Raw genomic sequence first — 19,526 nt, forward strand, 5'->3', positions numbered from 1 at the left:
ACCAGCGGGCGCGTTGGAGAGACGGCTTTGTCGTCTGCTTTAGCGACGGTTGTTTTTAGCTTGTTCTGTCATGCTTAGCTTTCATTGCGCGCTTCCTTCGCACGGCTTGATTAACTTGTTCGGCAGCGCCTCCTGGGTAACCCGGACTCGACGGAATTAAGGGGTCGTACGGCAAAGATACGTTAAGGATTGGTTTGCAGGGTGGAAAAACATAGTGTAGAAACCACATACAGACCTCTGGATGCTGGAGAAAACGCTACCTTTATTACGGTGGTTGTCACGAATGGGGCTCCGCTTTCTAAATTGGTGAATACTAATTCGGTTGTGTTTTAACAAGTATTACAAAAGGGGAAAGGGGCAACTGCATCTGATAAGAAATCGGTAATAAAAGTCCACCAATCGTTCTCGAAATTCTCGAACTTACTAAAGTAACTAGTTCAAATCGGTATAAATGGAAATCACTAAGCTCACATGCCGAATTGTTTCGGTGTGTGCGCTTGTGTCGCGTGGTGGTGTGGTCTCTAGCTAGCACATTAGGATGGCTAGGTTCCGCTGTCTCGCCCTTCGAAAGATACCCCTCTCTGTTTTCTTTCCGCCAACGTACGGCCGGGTTACAGCGGTGGCGTCTGCAGCTCTAGCCCTGCGGTGGCCGACGCTGCTGTGTTCGGGACGCCGCTCCCGCGGATTCCAGGTAGCTGTGACAGAATCTCTGGTTTCACTCTTTGTAGAGCCACGTGTGTGAATTCAAGTGACGTCGCATGGGTAATTGTTGTGGGTGTCCTTTAAAGCTTTGCTTTCCAACCACCTTCACAGTGTGGATTGGAGCCAATTTTTTTTTAATGTATATCAACGATATTAACAGTAATATGTGTTCTACTATTCGATTTTTTGCGGATGTCTGCCCTATTTATAGACAAAATACAAACCCCTAAGATTCTTTATCCTCGCACGCAGACCTTAATCAACTGATAAAATGGTGTAGGGATCGGCAGATGGAAATAAACGTTTCAAAAATGCACGAACGAACGTCATAACATTTACTAAAACTAGCACGTCATATTGCGCCTAACAAGCCGTAATCATGGTAAGATACTTGGAGGTCCACATAACATCTGACCTAACTTGTAACCATCATAGTGATGCAATAACAAGCAAAGCATCTAAATCACTCTCATTTATTATACGTCATCTGCAATCAGCTAACGCGTCCACAGAGCTACTGACCTACCAAACACTAGTTCTAAAGAATATGCAGCAGTAATCTGGAACCCCCCCCTCCCCCCCTCCTCGTGTCTCTAGAACAAACTTGAAGCACTCCAAAATAAACCTGCCCGATTCTTTCTCAGGAACTTACTCACCGACATCAAGCGTAGCAGAAACGCAAAAAAAATGGTAGCATCACCACTCCGTGAATGATGGCGAGTATGCGGAGTTCTGGGACTCGAACAGATATCCAGGTTGCGCCCCGAGTGACATCCGATTTGCGCCCCGACGGTCATTTGATTTGAGCCGTGAGTTGCACCTTGATTATTCCCTAAATGAAACTGCAACGCATGGCTCAGATAGATTTTTGCTTGATTTTCGCTTGATGGTGGTGTGCGCACGGATGGACGCGGAGGACATTGGGAGGTCCTGAGGTACTCCACACCGCTACAGGCGAGGGACTAAGCCGTTTGACTCTCGGGTACTAACTCACGGTCGTAGCCCAATCGGTAAGACGACAGACATAGGGTCGAGTCCTGCCGGCGCCTGTGTGATTTTTTGCGATTGTGAATGCTATGCGCATGGACGCGGATGGACATTGTGCGGTCCTAAGGTGCTCCGCACCTAAAAACCCCTAACGGCAACAACGCCGGCTTCAATCTTTTATCCGCTTCTTATAGCACCGCGGCCCGTCTCCTTTCGCTGCCTCGCACATAAAACCTTCTACCCTCGCTTTTTCTTGTCAAGATCATGCATTCAAAGCCCAACCATTGTTCGGGCGTACTAACCTATTTTTCTCCTCGCCACTCGTAAGTTGATAATCGTCGCTGGAATAAGCTCCCAGGTAGCATCGTCACCCTAATTAACCTGGAATCGTTCATCAGGGTTACCATCATTCCTCAATGCACAAATTGTATGAATCATTTTCTCATGTTTGTGTTCTTTTAGATCTTGTACATAGGCATGTTGGAATTTGACAACTGCCGCGCCCCGCTTTTTGTGTGCATTTATAGCGCAACTATGCATTTCGATTGGAATATGTATGTATTTGTATATCAATTGTTTCTCTGTTTTTAGGTTATTTCGTTTCACCCGCATACTTAAAACGCATATGAGGGCTTTAAAGGTAAATGAATGAAAAACACAGTGCATTAAAATTAAGCAAAATACCAGAGAGGCTCCATAGGCACGATTACACTATAAAATCAACTTGCACGTACTCTGTGGAAATTAAGGTGCGCTCCTTGTATTTGAAAGCAAGTGCACCCTACGCAGTTTTAGTTGGCTTACTGGGTGATATATTGGCATTTAAGCCGTTTTCCCTCAGTGAAAAGAAATGCGAAACTCTCAATTAAAAAATGCCAGACAAATACGTAAACAACTTTGTTGTACACAAAGACAATTAAAAGCCGGCTTGGATGCTATACCCGAATGCTTTGCTGGAAACACATTTATTAAGGGGCAATATAAGCCGTCTGATATAAAAGTCTGAATGGCGTCGGGCCTTCAATAAGTATCTTAACACCAATGTATCATTATTAAAAGATAGCAACCAAGTTCCTTTAAAGTTGGTTTCACCATTAGACAGAAATGCACTGTTGAGAAGACGTTAGCGTCAAACGCTGAGTTATTTTTTCAGTGGCAATATAAGCAGTCTGATGTCAAAGTACGGAGCCCTCAAGGCCTGTTATTAAATACTTCCATAAAAAGAAATGTGTTTCCATAAAGTGACACGCCGATCCCATTCGAAGTCAAACTCACAGTTATATACAAACGCATTGACGGGGCGATATTTTTTCAGGGGCAATAAAAACTGTTTTACACGAAAAGATCAACGCTTTAGTGTTTTTTAATTATCAGCTTTCTCTCGCGCGATGAAACTTTAACACATCGAGGGGTACAGAGGGACGTACGCCGTTTCACGTGGATTCCAGATACAAATGTGGTAGAACGGACAATTGGGCTAGTTGGTAGCTGTTCATCTTGAAGGTGGAAGCACTCACACAACATGGACGAAAGTAGAAAAAATAGAGACGACACGGCGCTAACTCGCAACTGTTTGTTTATTGAAAAGAGACACAAATATATACTTTCAACATCTCCCGTGGTGCGTTCGTCTCGCCCAGGATAAAATCACGAAAGTCACTTCATACAGTATTAATACCGCTGTACACGCGACTATCGAAGGGTAAGGGCATTTAAAACAGCAAAACCATGACGTATCAAGGCACCGCTACGGTCGCAATGAGTGGTACAGATAAAAATATTATTTGTCTGTCAAAAAAATTGACGGGGCACTGACATATCTATCTCCGGACCTTTTAATGCGAAATGCTTCTATCAGCTCTCGAGTGGTTTTATCTGGATGCCGTGACAAAACTGCGGTATCGCAGAAGATGGGCGAACACCCATGCGTGGTGCAGTGTTCCCGTAGTTGGGAGCCCTGCTTTGATTTTTCGAATTTTTTACGTTCTTGCAGACGTATGCTTAAACATCACCCAGTGTGTCCTGCAGGAATGTGGCCACACGTCATCGGTATCAGACACGTTGCACTCCGCACAAAGGAGGAAGTATGTTTCACTTGGCATGCTCGTTTTCTTCACGGCTTCTCACTGAGAGAGGACATTCTGTCTATTTTGCCGCATAACTTGGTCAGTTTGTTTGGGGCCGAGAAAACCACGTCCAGGTCATACGTACCGGTTAGCAACATTTTTTAACCTGTCTTGTGCATACACTTAATGACGACAGGTTTTTAGATGCGACGCTGAGAGCATCTCTTGCCGGCGGCCCTGTCCTGCGTGCGGCGTCCGTTGTCCGCACAGCTGCGCCTCTCCTGCGTGCGGCGTCCGTCGTCCGCTGCGCTCGGAACCGTGCGCATGTGCAGCGCCCTCTCTCTCCGCGGTCTCCTCTCCTTCGGCGCTGCGCATATAACCCGTGTGCCGCGCTCTGGCGGCCTTTCGGTCGACGGTCGCTCTCCGTTTGCGCTTGTACTCTGGAACCCCCTCAGCGTCGGATCACACCAGGGTTCCCGCGAGGGGAGGTGGGCGTAATTTTTTACAGTTATTTTCTTTTAAATTCAGAGCATTTCAGTAACTCACGATGTCACCCGCGTTGGCGTCCGTCGCAGTCCGCAGCGTCGTAGTCTGCACCTATACAAAAGAAATTCCTATCCGGCGCCTGGTTTCAATCCCTCGAACCTGCGGGCGGAACGCAATGTACATGGCGCTCTACCCACTGCGCCACACAGCCGACACAGATTGGGAGGCTACGAACGCGCCTTATATCCTTGACTCATTCAAATTACTGCTGACGAGCGCTCTCTCGTCAGTAGTTGCCACAAGTGCAACAACATTAACGTAACGCAAACTACTTAACGTCGGGCGGCCCTGAAAATGCTCTGCATTTGATCGTGCCCCTCGCGAGGGGGATGTTTCAGTGCGTCTTCTCTCGGTCGCGGGACCCGTGGCGCCATCTGGCGGAGGCGCGGCACAACTCGTAGCACTTTTTCTTTTCTTTTGTATCAAGCGCACCTGCTCAAAGCCTGGCATCCAGGCTAGCGGTAAGCTGGAAAATGTCTACCATCCCTTCCCAAAGAAAGTTGAGAAAAGCGCGTAAGCTTTGTTCAGTCCAAGGAAAATGCGTGCAATCGATAGTCCAACCTTCCAAGACCCAATCTCAAAGGTAGAACGAATCCATGGGGCGATTTTTTACACACGAAGTAAACTCATCTGGGAACGATCTGAATGTATATACCTGGAAGCGGTTTATGATCTAAAGGTATAACATTGTACTCCTTCATGATCGATGCGTGTATTTCTCGTTCGCCCAATCTGATTTTGCTAGAGGAAGCTGGACTCACTCATGAGTCCACTCACTCAGACTTAATTGTACTCAAACTCAGGGGTGAGTTTAAGTTTCAGTGAGCGCGAGGCTAGTGTGGCATAGTGAGTTTGAGCTTCAGTGAGTTTGAGCCCGACTGAGACCGAGTGAGTCCTGAGCACATTTTGAGTTTGAGTACATTTTGAGTTTTGAGTACATTTTGAGTTCTGGGTACATTTTGAGTTCTGAGTACATTTTGAGTGAGTACAGTTTGAGTTTTGAGTACAGTTTGAGTTCATTTTGAGTTCTGAGTACATTTTGAGTACATTCTGAGTTTTGAGTACATTATATTTTGAGTTTTGGGTACACTTTGAGTTTCAGTCCATTTTGAGTTCTGAGTGCATAGGAGTTTTGAGTCCATTTTGAGTTCTGATCGAGTACACATGAGTTGCTATAGGAGGCAGCTATGGTTGGCTGTTAAGTTTCATGTGTCGTTTTCAGCTCGCAATTCAGGTTACCTACGGGTACGGCAGCTTTCGCGATGCGCATGATCAGTTGGTGGGGAGGTGGGGGGGGAAGTGTGTTTCCGCGGTTGGGCGTGTGAATGATAATCGACTGGGGAGGTCATAAAAAAGATTATCTCACCTTTTCGTCTTGATAGACCCTCTAAGAAGGTGAGAGAGGGTGGCGGGAAAGCACACGGTGGCGCTTGCTTGCGGGTTGTTCGCCTGCTTCTGTTAACGGTTTGATCTGTTAGGGTCAAAAAGGAAGAGGTGAGCGCCAGGTGTGAGCGCCAGGTGAGCGTGAGGTGAAGAGGTGAGCGCCAGAAGGAACAGCGGCTGTCCCCTCCGCTGTTTCAAATGAGTTGTCAACTGAATTGACTGGGCGACGCCTGTTTAGATAGAATAATGACCGCATTATGAGATAGATTGTGTGTGAAAATTCAAACTGATGTCGCCAAGGCGTGTAAGGTATCAAGTTAAGGGTCCCAAATAATGGAATCACGCGAGGTAAATTAAAAAGTGCTTCCTGTGTATAGTCATCAGGCAGTCTTAATAAGACATATATTGGTTTAAAATTCAAAACGATCTCGAGGGGGCGTGTGGGGAATCATATTCAAGGTCTACATGAGGGGAATCACGTGGGACAAAAATGCGTTATGGTTATATCATGACCTAGTCACGGCTAGTCATAGATTGGGTTAAAATTCAAATTCATTGCGCTAGGGCGCGTGGCGTATAAATTAAAGGTCTCGATGAGGGGAATCACGTGGGACAAATGCAGAAATTCTTCCTCATTATTATCATATGACATAGTCATAATGGGTCATAAATTTCATTTCATTTAATTTCGTTTATTCCACCCTTAAAGGCCCAAAAGCATTACATAAGGGGAACGGCGTACAAGGTATAATAAACAACGCAGCCAAAAAAAGGGTACCAAGGATAAACATTTAGACAACAATGATAATACAAATGGTACAAAATGCAAAGTACACAGTAAGCAACCAGGTGCAAAGAAAAAGTATAGGTTTGGGTTAAAATTCAAAATTATGCCACTAGGGTGTGCGGAGCACAAATTGAAGGTTGCAATGAGGGAAATCACATGAAACAAAAATGCGGTATGGCTATATCATGAGATAGTCATGGTTAGTCATTGTTTGGGTTAACATTCAAATTGATGCCACTAGGATGTGTAGGGTATCAAATCAATGGTCTCGATGAGGGGAATCACGTGGGACAAATACAAAAATGCTTCCTGGTTATAGTCATCAGATAGTCATGGCGAGGCTTAAAATGGGGTAAAATTCGAAGTGACCCCGACCGGGCGTATAGGGTATCAAATTTACGATCTTGATGAGGGGAATCACGTGGGATAAGCAAAAAAGGGTTCGTGGTTCTAATGATGAGATAGTCATGGTGAGTCATAGCTTAGGTTAAAAATTCAAGGTCAAGTCACCTTTATTTGGTATCAACAACAACAACACAGCTACCGGGGGCACAGACAAAAAGCCAGAGAAAGAAGGTTTGACGGGGTCTGTGCCCCTTTCGTAGTAATGTACAAAAAAAGCTAATCGTGCGTGTGAAACGGTAACAAACTAATACACACGGTTGAAATTTTATACAGCAAACATTCTTGATCAGCACATGCGCGAAGACACATTTCAGACACAAAAATGAGAAATACTCTATAATAACAGTTTCACAAAAAGGAATATCTACGTACCCAGCGAGTTAAGTAATGACGGCAATGTAAAGGAGAGCAACTGGCGACCATAATTTGTGCGTGTAAGGGGAATCACCCATGTGTCAGCATGGCGAGTATGACGAACAGGACAGTTTCGTTTCATAGTTGATAATTGATCGATGATAATGTTGTTTCGCTTCATTCCTGCGTAGTAACGCTTGAGGAGCTAAACCACGCGGGGTATCAAATTCAAGGTTTAAATTAGGGGAATCACGTAGGGCGTATAAATAATGCGTCCTGCTTACAGTCATGAGAGTCATGGTTAGCCAGATTTGAATAAAATTCAAAATGATCCTGCTAGGGTGTGTGAGGTATCAAATGTATCTTTGAGGGAAATCACGTGGTACAAATATAAAAATGCTTTCTGGTTATAGCTATGAGATCGTCGCGGTGAGTCATAGATTGAGTGAAAATTTTAAGTGGCGCCAATAGGGCTTGTTGGGTATCGAGTTAAAGGTCTCGATGAGGGAAATCGCGTGGAATAAATAAAGAAATGCGTCCTCCTATCATCAAGTTATAGTCATGGCTAGTCACAGATTGGGTTAAAATTCAGTGATGCCGATAGGGCGTGTTGGGTATAAAAATAGTGGTCGCGGTGAAAGAAGGTAAATCGGATGAAACCTTTCGAAATCATAGCACTGAATAATGACCAGTTAAGTAAAGAAGTCTTATTCAGTGCAATATAGATATAATTGTGCTTGTGAATTGTTGGCACGCCACCTTGAAAGCGTAGTTGGTTCCATACATTGCAGCACATAACATCCGTCAACAAGCCTGCGTTCCATGAAACAGCTTAGGAACTATTGGGCTGATATGCCTCTTACGTACGCGCAGAAGTAAGTGGGGTGGCGCAGTCAGCGAATGCCTCCGATCGCGCTATTTGCCGCCGCAAAGCACTATTTCCTGCTCGACACCGTAACTCTAAACAGCTTCGATGTAAATGAACAGAGCGGTGAGCGCAAGTCCCCTCGCCCGATGTTTGTTTCTGCCCAGGGGCTCAGCACACCACCGAGACTGGACCCCATCTGTCATAAACACGAACACAAAGCCTACATCAAGAGTTTGGTATCAAATATATACTTACAGTTGCTTGCAAGCTGCGCTAATCATCATGTCCAGCAGATATAGCTGTATTAAATATGCAACGAAAATCGTTTCCGACCGCACAGGAGATACGGTATCATGTCGCACCGAATGCAAGAGTTTGAGCTCACAAATTTGCACCCGTAATATTTTTACCACGCGTGAATTTTAAAACTCTGAATTTTAATGAAATCTGAGTCCATCTCAGCACGAGTAAATTCCTAGCACGAAAGTGTTGTGAGTTCATTTGAGTTCTGAATTCATTTTGAGTTTTCAGTCCATTTTGAGTTCTGAGTTAATTTTGAGTTTTGAGTCCATTTTGAGTTTGAGTACATTTTGAGTTGAAAGTCCATTTTGAGTTTTGAGTACATTTTGAGTTTAAGTACATTTTGAGTTCTGAGTACTTTTGAAAATGTGAGAAACAGCGCGGAAGGACAGGACGTAAAGTAGAAGACAAACACACGGCGCTTACAAACAACCAAGTTTTATTTCTTGCAGGCGGCTTATATTGCTAGTTTCCCACATTTTTAACCTGCACCAACCAGCCCACTTACTCCTCTCTAAAGTACAATTTGAGTTTGAGTACATTATGAGTTTTGAGTACATTTTGAGTTTGAGTGCATTTTGAGTTCTGCGTACATTTGAGTTCTGAATACATTTTGAGTTTGAGGTATACATTTTGAGTTCTGAGTACATTTTGAGTTTTGAGTACATTTTGAGTTTAAGTACATTTTGAGTTTGAGTACATTTTTTGTTCTGAGTACATTTTGGGTTTTGAGACCGTGTGAGTTGGAGTTTTGCACTCACTGTGAGTTTGAGTGAGCGCAGATGTGCTGCTCAGCAATGAGTCTGAGTTTGAGTGAGTGGTGATTCGATCAGATCAGATCAGATTAAACTTTATTGTTGCCATGGGTGGGAGCGTTTTCAGGCCGACTTCAGTGTCCTTTCGGCGACGGCAGGATTCATGTAGATCTGCGGCGTCTTCGGCCACCTGGGCTAGTGAGACCTGGGTCATATGGTCTGTACTGAGCAGCGCGGCCTCCCACTGCTCCTCTTTCGTAATTCGTAATAAAATGGGGTGCTTTTTAAGAGTGTGGAGGGGTTTTTCTTCACAGGACCAAATGACATGTGATAGGTCTGCGTATTTGTGGCAAAGAGGGCATAGGTTAGAGTGCCACTCGGGGTAATAGAGTCAATTAGAGTAATAGGAGGGCAGGGGTGGGAAATGTGGATGTTTGAAGTTGGCGCCATACAACAGCGTGGTGGCTGGAGGGGGGGTCGGGTGGTGGGAAGCAAGCTCTGGACAGTGGGTAGTGATCGAGTACCGATCGGTAGGTCAAGAGGCGGTCCCTATAGAAGAACGGCTGAGGAGATTCTGCAGCGTCACTGGGCTCTCGGATTACCAGTTCTCGAGCAACCTCGTGTGCTAATTCCTTTCCTGGGAGTACGGAGTGGCCCGGTGCCCAAACGATATATATATTTCGTTTCGGGAATTGGCGTGCCTGCAGGAGTAGGCGTAAAGTTTGGGGGTCAACTCGCCCATTGGAGTAATTGGTAATGGCCGATTTGGAGTCGCTTATTATAGTAGTAACTTTAGGGCTGGAAATAATGGCAAGAGCGATAGCCATTTCTTCACCTACGGTTGGAAATTGAGTAGGGAAGGAGAGGGCAGATAGTGTGAGGTGAGCTGAACTAACTGCGACCGCTGCAATGGCTTCGCGTCCTGGGTATTCCGCAGCGTCCACGTAGGGTACTTGTGGGTTGGAGGAATGTTGCTTGTGTAAAGCCTGTGCTCTGGCTCTCCGCCTTTCCTCGTTATGAATCGGGTGCATGTGTTTAAGGAGGGGTTGGATTACCAGTTGGTCTCGAATGACTGAGGGAATGTTGACATAGGTGTCAGAGATGGTGGGTTGACTGAGGCCAACACTCTGAAGAATGTGGCGTCCAGTGTCACTCCTTGTACGTCGCTCAAGTTGCGAGACCCGTTGGGCTTCGATGATTTAGTCTAGTGTATTTTGCACACCGAGCGAGAGTTGTTTGTCTGTTGAGAGTGTAACGGGGAGACCTAAAGCCTATTTGTAAGATTTACGTATAATAGCTTCAATTTTGTGCGTTTCGCTGACTTTGAGGTTTAGGAAGAGGGTGACATATGCTATACGACTGATGACGAAGGCTTCTACGAGACGTATTAGATTGTTTTCTTTCACTCCTCGATGTTTGGTAGCTATGCGAGAGATGAGTCGTGTAGCCTGGTAAACCCCTTTTTCTAGGGCACGGAGAGTATCTACATTATATCCGTTTGCCTGTATACGGAGACGTAGAATGTTGATGCAGTCAACTATTGGGATGGGTTGGCCGTTAGAGGTAGTTATTTGGATGAGAAGGAGTGGGGAAGGTGGCTGTTTTCCTTGTCTCTTAGGTCTGTATATAAGAATCTCTGATTTTGTTGGGGAGCAGGACAGACCACGAGAGGCAGCATACGCTTCGACGACATCAGTTGCCGTTTGGAGGGTATCTTGGATGTGACTATCAGATCCTCTAGTAACCCACAACGTGATGTCGTCGGTGTATATGCTGTGGTGTAGGCCGGGGATGGCATCGAGGAGCGCAGGTAGACCTCGTAGGGCAATATTAAAAAGAAAGGGGGAAAGAATCGATCCTTGGGGGGAACCTTTGCTACCGAGGGGGATCAGGGGTGTAGCCAATTGTCCAAGGGTGAGTGTTGCTGTTCGACCGGTGAGGAAATTAAAAATGTAGTTGTATGCTCGCGCACCGACTCCAGCCGCGGCTACTCCTTCCAGAATTGCCAAGTGGCTAACTGAGTCGAACGCTCGCGTTAAATCGAGGCCCAAGATCGCCTTGTTGTTATGTGTGGAACTGAATCGAGCATCTACTATGTGGTGTTTTAGTTGTAGCATGACGTCCTGAGTAGAGAGCTGGGGTCGGAACCCCAGCATGGAGTCCTCGACAAAAAGGCGACTCAGGTTTTGAACACTTTTAAGCGGTATGATTGTGGTCTGGGCTTTACAGTTGAGTTGCCAAAGGAACATGAATTACAGTTTTTGGGTCTAAGGCTGTATAGAGAAGAAAAACATATATGCTGGTCGTACTTCCCGCGTTCAAAGAAGCCCCTAGTATACTTGAATTCCGGGCACTCAAAGATCGTAAAAATGGGGATCGGTGTTTCTTGTCTGCGAGCATCCCTCAAAAAATCGTCCACCGAAAAAATATCCAGTAGTTTCACAAGCCAGCTAGAAATACTAAACAGGGCTGGTATTTCGCAATCTGTCATTCGCAAGATAATCCTTAAGTTAATAACAGGCGCGAAATCCATACTTCGGCTAAGTTGGCGTGGCTCACTCAAACTCATTCACAAATTTATTTTCGAATCACCACTCATTAAAACTCAGACTCATTGCTGAGCAGCACATCTGCGCTCACTCAAACTCAAACTCACAGTGAGCAAAAAACTCAGAACTCACTCGGTCTCAAAAGTCCAAATGCACTCAGCATTCAAAATGTACTCAAAACTCAAGATGTACTCACAACTCGAAATTTACTCAAACTCAAAATGTTGTTGTTGTTGTTGTTGTTGATTGGTTGTAGGGTTTAACGCGCCGACGCAGCGCAGGCGATGATGCGCGCCGTAGTGGAGGGCTCCGGATTAATTTCGACCACCTGGGGATCTTTAACGTGCGCCGAAATCTCGTACACACGGGCGTTTTTGCTTTTCGCCTCCATCAGAAAAGCATCCGCCGCGGCCGGGAATCGAACCCGCGACCTCGTGCTCACCAGCGCAACGCCTTAGCTACTGAGCCACCGCGGCGGGTAAAAAACTCAAAATGTACTCAGAATTCAAAATGTACTCAAACTCAAAATGTACTCGGAACAAAAAATGTACTCAAATTCAAAATGTACTCAAAACTGAAAACCTACTCAAACTCAAAATGTACTCAGAACTCAAAATGTACTCAAACTCAAAATGAACTCAGAACTGAAAATGAACTGAACTCTCAAAATAAATTCCGAACTCAAATAGACTCACAACTCTCTCGTACTATCAATTTACTCGGGCTCAGATGGACTAAGATTTCATTACCATTCAGAGCTTTAAAATTCACGCGTGGTAAAAATAATACGGGTGCAAATTCGTGAGCTCAAACTCTTGCATTCGGTGCGACATGATACCGTATATCCTGTGAGGCCGGAAACAATTTTCGTTGCAGATTTAATACATCTATACCAGTAGTTTCACTATCCAGTAGTTTCACAAGCCAGCTAGAAAGACCACATAGGGCTGGTTTTTCGCAATCTGTCATTCGTCATATAATATCAGGCGCGAAAAGTTAATAAAAGGCGCGATATCAGATTGGGGAAATGAGGAAAATAAAATAAGTGTAAAAAACCTGTCTCTCAGTCCGTACATGCACAAGTCGTCGCACGGGTTAAAAAAATGTTGCTAACCGGTATGACGTGGACGTGGTTTTCCCGGCCCCAAACAAACTGACCAAGTTATGCGGCAAAATAGACAGAATGTCATTTCCCAGTGAGAAGCCGTCAAGAAAACGAGCATGCCAAGTGAAACATACTTCCCCCTTCGTGCGGTGTGCAACGAGTGTTGTTTATCTGATGCCGATAACGTGTGGCCACATCTATGCAGCACAAACTGGGCGGTGTTTAAGCATACGTCTGCACGAACGTAAAAAAGGTGAAAAATCGAAGCAGGGCTACAACTATGTGAATACTGCACCACGCATGGGTGTTCGCCCATCTTCTGCGATACCGCAGTTTTGTCACGGCATCCAGATAAAACCACTCGAGAGCTGAAAGAAGCATTTCGCATTAAAAAGTCCGGAGATAGATATGTTAGTGCCCCCTGAATTTTTATGACAGACAAAGAATAGTTTTACCTGAGCAACTCATTGCGATCGTAGCGGTGTCTTGATACATTATGGTTTTGCTGTTTTAATGCCCTTATACTACGATTTTCGCATGTACACCAATATTAATTCCCTGTAAAAAGTGGCTTTCACGATTTTATCTTGGGCGAGACGCAAGCACCACGTGAGTTGTTGAAAGTACATATTTGTGTTTCTTTTCAATAAACAAAAAGTTGGGAGTTAGCGCCGTGTCCTCTGTTTTTTCTTCTTTCGTTCCTGTTGTGTGAGCGCTTCCACCTTTAAGACCACATACAAATGCTGAAGCATTTAACGAATCATCGCTTCGTGTCCACTCTTCTTGACGAGTGACTGTACTTAACAAAAAATACAAATTAAGTGCGAATGTTTCACGGTCGAAGAGGAGGAAGTGCACATGTACTTACTGCCGTTCTTGTACGAAGAACAATGTTCTGAGGAGGTTGTTCGATGAGTAGGCGGGCTGTACCTTGATGCGGCGAACGTTCGAGGCGCCTGCCTTCCGTGGCGACTGGGAGTGAGCGATTACTCCACGTTCTGCCGGCGCGCAACGTCTCTCGCCTGTCGCGGCGGCGAAGGTTATGTTATGCCAGCAGCTAAGGGGGCGACTCCAAACGACATTTCGACCTTATCAGACATTTCACCATACGTTGCCCTCTCCCGCCCTTCTCCTCTTCGTTCAGTTCTCTCTCCTAAAGCAAAACTCCCTCCTGGCATTTCCAACTCAATTTTAGCCCACTCCGGTGTTAGTTTTCGTCTTTCGATGTAGAAGACAAATCCATTTCAACATTTCAATCGTTTGGGAGGCTTTCTAAGTGTTTCCGTTTCGTCCGCTTAGTTAAGAGAGTTTGGAACACCGTTGAGAGAGGTCTGAAGAGGCGAAGAGGAGCCATGGCGGATCATTGTCTACGATGAGAGTTTGGAGAATCTTTTATCGCGCCGCGTGCCAGTATTATGCGAGACTCTTCTCGCTTAGTGAGATTCCGACCCTCACAGCGGGGAATCCCCGCGACCGACGGGGAATCCCCGCGTTCACCCGTCCCCTCCAGCTGCGCGCTGTTACTTTTTTTTAATGCGTAGCGTTCTTTGGCGAGTTCCCCTCAGCCGGGGCCTTGTAACGGACTGGATTTCCAGAAAACTGCAGATTTTGCGCATGTCATGTTGCCGTAAATGGATAGATAATTCGTCGTACAGAATTTTGAAACACTAAATAATAAGAAAAAAAATTTGTAAAAGGTCTGGCAACATCAAACGTATGCATGCTATACATCTCCCCCAAAATCGAAGAATAAAAGAAAAAAGCCCACAAAAGAACGTTCGAAATACGAATAAAAAAATGGCGAAGACGAGTGAACCGTGAAACGCCCTGCATTTCCACAAATGCCGATTAGGCGGAAGTTATACTATATTCGTCGTTATAATAGCGCGAACGGAAATTACTGGTCTGACAAAATTTTGGAAAACCAAAAAATAAGAAAAAAATCGAATAAATAGAAGTTTCAGCAAAATGATCTGACAAAATCAAAAATATCCATCTTATACAGTTTCAAAAAGAACACGAAGACAAAACAAAAAAAGTTTGAAAAAAAAGGTTAGAAATACCAATAAAAAGTAGCGTAAACAGACCAACTGTGCAGGTACGCCTTGCATCTCGCTCGCTATATAGTACTTGCGTAGGCTTTGGTTTGACGCACAGATTTGACAGTAGGCTATGTCAGAGTCCTTCAATGCTTTTCTGGACACGAAACTCCGGCCGAAGTTTCAATCAGGGACAAAAGCTACCGCTAGGATCGCCCCTGTTAACGTGAAGGCTTCGCCGGCGGTCGACGACGCTTGCTGGCCGGCTGTTTCTCCATCGGCAACGCGCCTACTTTCATCTGCTCTTCATTTCCACCTGTAAAAACGCGAGCGAAGTTTTTGAGTCAGTTTTTGAGTCAGTCAGTTGTTGTTTTTGAGTCACTTGCTGTCGCGTAGCTCAGTTGTGAAATTGAGGCAAGACCACGGGTGTTACTGAGGCGCATATGTTGCAGTGTTTGTTCGTTGCGGCAAGCACCGCTACAATCTCGCTTTGAAAAGGCGGACATCTGGCGTTTTCAATTTTTGACTAGCCTTTGCAGCCGCCTGCATGATTTGAGTGAACTAGCGCCAGAATTAAATTTGTATTTACCCCTGGGCGCGACATGCTGCGCTGAGCAAATAGCTGTGCAAACGTACAGCACGTTGGGTTAGCGCTGTGTTTGCGCCATTTTATAGCGCGCTACTAATGTAAAACTATAATCGAGATTCGGAAAGTTAGCGTGGACAGCAGGGAAAAAAACGCTCACAAAATGGAAGCAGAATAATGGGCGCGCGGAGGGGCCAGGGTAGGAGTAAATGCTACAGTTTTGAGCTACTTTCTCGGCTGTTCTGATAGGCATAGGGTGTCAACAGATAAAAAGCCCGCTCAGTGCCTGTCACACCCCTCCCACCCAAACGGCAAGTTAAAAAACATTGATTGATTGATTATGATGTTTAACGTGCCGACGCTCCACCGGCAACGGGACACGCGCCATAGTGTAGCGCTCCGGATTAATTTTAACAACTCAGGTATCTTAAACTTGCGCCGAAATCTCGAACACACAAGCGTTTTCTCTTTTCGCCTCTATCAGAAAAGCGGCTGGGAACCCGCGTCCTTGGGCTTAAGCACAACGCCTTAGCCCCTGGGCAAGCGCGGCGGGCAAGGGAAAAAAATATATGCAGGCAAAGATAGCCATGCTCCGCTATCCAAATTCAAAATATCTGGTTTGATAACCAAAATCACAGTAGCTGCAGTCCGATCTTTGTGCGGCGACGAAACACGACGACGTTTAGCCGACGGATTTTCTCGTTGTGAGCGCGATCGTGGGTAATGACACTCATTGCCTCGCCTTCACCGCTAGTCTGGCAACCATTCAGCCAAGCTGTTACCGAATGGGGGCCTTTTGTTTTTAGTAACTGATGTGTCAATATGCTCCTGTCCGTGCTCGTTGACGAAAAAGGGGGCAGTTTACTATTATCGCTGACCTCTTTTACCCCTGGGCGTAAGTATAAAACGTCTACAAATGCAGTGCTGACATTCAACAGGCCGCAGGCGAGTCGCACACAGCAAGCATGCAGCGGTTCCCACAGAATGTGCTTCAAACGCACGGGTCGCGAGCCGTGCGGTTGCGTGGCGAGCACATAGTAATAATAATAAAAAAAGACGCCGAGAAAACACGCAAGCAGCACACCGCAGGGGCGGTGTTGCTCGTAGTCGTCGTATGCGCCCGATCGGCGAAAGCCACGGTGCAACGATGAACGGTTTCGTTTTCGGCGTCGGCGCCCACAGAAGATTGCAGACGACAGGGGAGAATATTTCCTCCCCCGTTTCGGTGTTTCGTAGAGGCCGTACAGAGGGCGCGACGTGTAACGAGCTAAAGGGAGAATCTCGCTGGTCTGGGGGAGAAAACCCTCGATTTCCTCCTTTTTTCTACCCTTTTTTTTAGAGTGAAGGGCAAGTAGGCAGAACGGGGGAATGGTCCAGTGATGATGCGGTCCCTCGAGATGGAGGATGAAAGCGAAGAATGCCTACACCGTCTTCTCCGCCTCACGTCAGGTGCGACTCACGAACTAAGAGTTCGCAGCACGGTCCGGCCTGAGCTATTTCATACAGTCTTACATAAACTCTTGGCTCCAGTCGTGTAAGCTCTGGTGGCAGTCATTCGCCTGCTTGTTACTGGCGCCGCTAGCCTCCTTCAACCACAGAACAAAGCGCGTCCTGCCTTTCTCTAAGCTCAAGTACATTCCAAGCACCTTGGAGGCCTGAAAAAAGTGACACGAATTAATGCAACGCTTTGCTCAGCATTGGGTGGCCGCCGAGGGTTGACAGATGCCGAAGCGAAACGACGTGACAGCCATACTAGTTATATAATACGAAGCAATGCACGAAGTGGCCGCTTTCTAACTGCTACCACGCATAACGCTGACGAAATTTATTTATTTATTTATTTATTTATTTATTTATTTATTTATTTATTTATTTATTTATTTATTTATTTATTTATTTATTTATTTATTTATTTTAGTACCATCAGTTTCTTAGGGCCTTACAGAAGGGAGTGGTTTAGTTGCAATGACAAAAGAAGAGTATTGCTCATAGGCAGAATACTTACGTGATACAAAAATGCGGGTTACACAAGCTAAAAATGAGTTCCCAGAATTTAAACAGAGCACGGAAATATACATCGGCAAAGAAAGCCGAACGAAATGCAAGACGAACAAACCAATATCAGTAACGAAAATAAAGGTACCCCCCCCCCCCCCCCAGAAAAAAAAAGACAAGCTTAGAAGACCAAAAGACCAAAATGAGCATGCCAAAAATTTCGAATGCCCGCAGTCTAAATACGATAGCGGTTGAAACACGGAGATTTCTGAAATCAAATGGCGATGGGCCAGAGTCCAATCCGTTGCAACCAAAGTCCAAGAATCAATGATCATATGTGCAAACTGCCTGCGAGTCAAAGTCCAAGCTCAGAGAACAACTCACGAATCCCTCACGACAAACCTTAGCAACCCCCTTCCCCCAATCGTTGTCCTTAGACTATCACTGTCTACAACCCCTTTTCCACTTCGACTCACCCAAAGCCCAAATCCAACGTCCGCTCAACGAAGCCAAATGGCTCAGCCACCTGAATACGATGATGGCGCAATCCGTAAAAAAAAAAAAAAAGACGATGATGGTGCAATCGGATAGACGTCGTAACCCAGGTTCGATTCCTGGAACGGGAAACTTCTTTTTTCGTATTTTATCATCTTGTTCTTCCCACAATAAACACGATGGAGGTTTGCTCAAGCCAATTCAATTGCCCCGCGTACCACTGCTCGTGCCATCTATCGATACCTTTTGTTGTTCTTGGACTTTGTGGAATACGCCGGAGGGCGATTTCTGCATATTTGTGGCGAAACATTGTTTTCAATGCGTGTGTTTGTTTACAGCAAAGCTGTCTATGGCCGGGATCCAGCATAACGTCTCCGGTAACAGAGCGATGTAGGCAAGAATCGCCAGCGACCGTAGCGCCACGTTGCGGAACCCACTCAAATCCCGGAATTGTACTAACTGCGCGCCACATCAGGCGGCACAGAAAGTGTGTCCCAAGACCCGCCGCGGTGGCTCAGTGGCTAAGGCGTTGCGCTGCTGAGCACGAGGTCGCGGGTTTGATTCCCAGCCGCGGCGGTCGCTTTTCTGATGGAGGCGAAAAGCAAAAACGCCCGTGCGTACGAGATTTCGGCGCACGATAAAGATCCCCAGGTGGTCAAAATTAATCCGGAGCCCTCCACTATGGCGCGCCTCATCGCCTGCGTTGCGTCGGCGCGTTAAACCCCACAATCAAATCAAAATCAAGTGTGTCGCAAGACCGGCCCGTCTATGGCCGCTTTCTGGCATGTCCGGCCAGCGTCCAGGTTCTGGCTGCCACTGATCATACGATGAATAGCCAACATTCGGCAACCAGCGCTTCGGTATTTCTCCGCCCGCCCGTGTTCAGACGCACAACGGCAGCTGCCCGGCTGCCAGATATTCAGTTGCCTTTCGGCTGTCGATGTTGAGAAAGAAATCGGCCGGAGTACGGCTTTAGGGGATCCGTTTTTCCTTCGGGAAGCAGTGTTCAGCCGAAGCACGGCAAGCGACCGGCCACAAGATATCCGTATTCTTGTGACAGTTGGTGTTCGAAAGGAGACCGGCCGTAGCGCGGCTGCCGCACATCCGCTCTTTCAACGGTGAACCACCCATCCGGCGGCAGAATATTCGTTTTCTTCGGGCAGCCGGTGTTATGAAAGAGACCGGCCGACTTACGGCCTCAGCATGTACATTTTTCATTTGGTTAGCGGTCCTGGGCCGAATTACGGCGAGCGAACGGCCGAAGAATTTTCGGCAACCGATGTTCAAGAGGAGACCGGCCTTCATAAGGTATCAGGTTATGCGTCATTATGCGAACAACGGCGCGCGTCTGGGTGCCGAGAACACCCGCCGATGTAGGACCGGTTTTTCCCTGGCTGAAGAAAGAGCCGTTAGGGATCGAATGGCGCAGACACGTTTTTGCATCCGCCAGGTGTTTCTGTGTTTTAAATGAACAAACTAGGTTTGCCAAACAGTAATGAGTGTTCTAGGTGAACGGGCAAGGTGCAAGGACTCACTGGACATTACCAGGGAAACGTTTAGGCCATCGCAATGCCATTTATTGCCACAAGAAGACTGTGCCACAC

General features: G+C 46.1%; 2 protein-coding genes across 2 annotated transcripts in view; both read right to left on the minus strand.

The window, feature by feature from the left end:
• LOC144149624 (barrier-to-autointegration factor-like) overlaps positions 1-14,066 on the minus strand; it is a 91,229-nt gene extending 77,163 nt beyond the window's left edge. The window contains exon 1 of the mRNA XM_077681270.1: positions 13,676-14,066. The gene's annotated coding sequence lies outside the window, so the exon portion shown is untranslated. The remainder of the gene's footprint in view (positions 1-13,675) is intronic.
• The window catches only part of LOC144148527 (uncharacterized), a gene marked incomplete at its 5' end in the record, with an annotated part of 188,863 nt that overhangs the window by 97,010 nt on the left and 72,327 nt on the right, over positions 1-19,526 (minus strand). The window lies entirely within an intron of this gene.

This window comes from Haemaphysalis longicornis, unplaced genomic scaffold (assembly GCF_048455015.1).
Source record: "Haemaphysalis longicornis isolate Haplotype H1 unplaced genomic scaffold, Haemaphysalis longicornis Haplotype H1 scaffold_8, whole genome shotgun sequence".
Lineage (NCBI taxonomy): Eukaryota > Metazoa > Arthropoda > Arachnida > Ixodida > Ixodidae > Haemaphysalis > Haemaphysalis longicornis.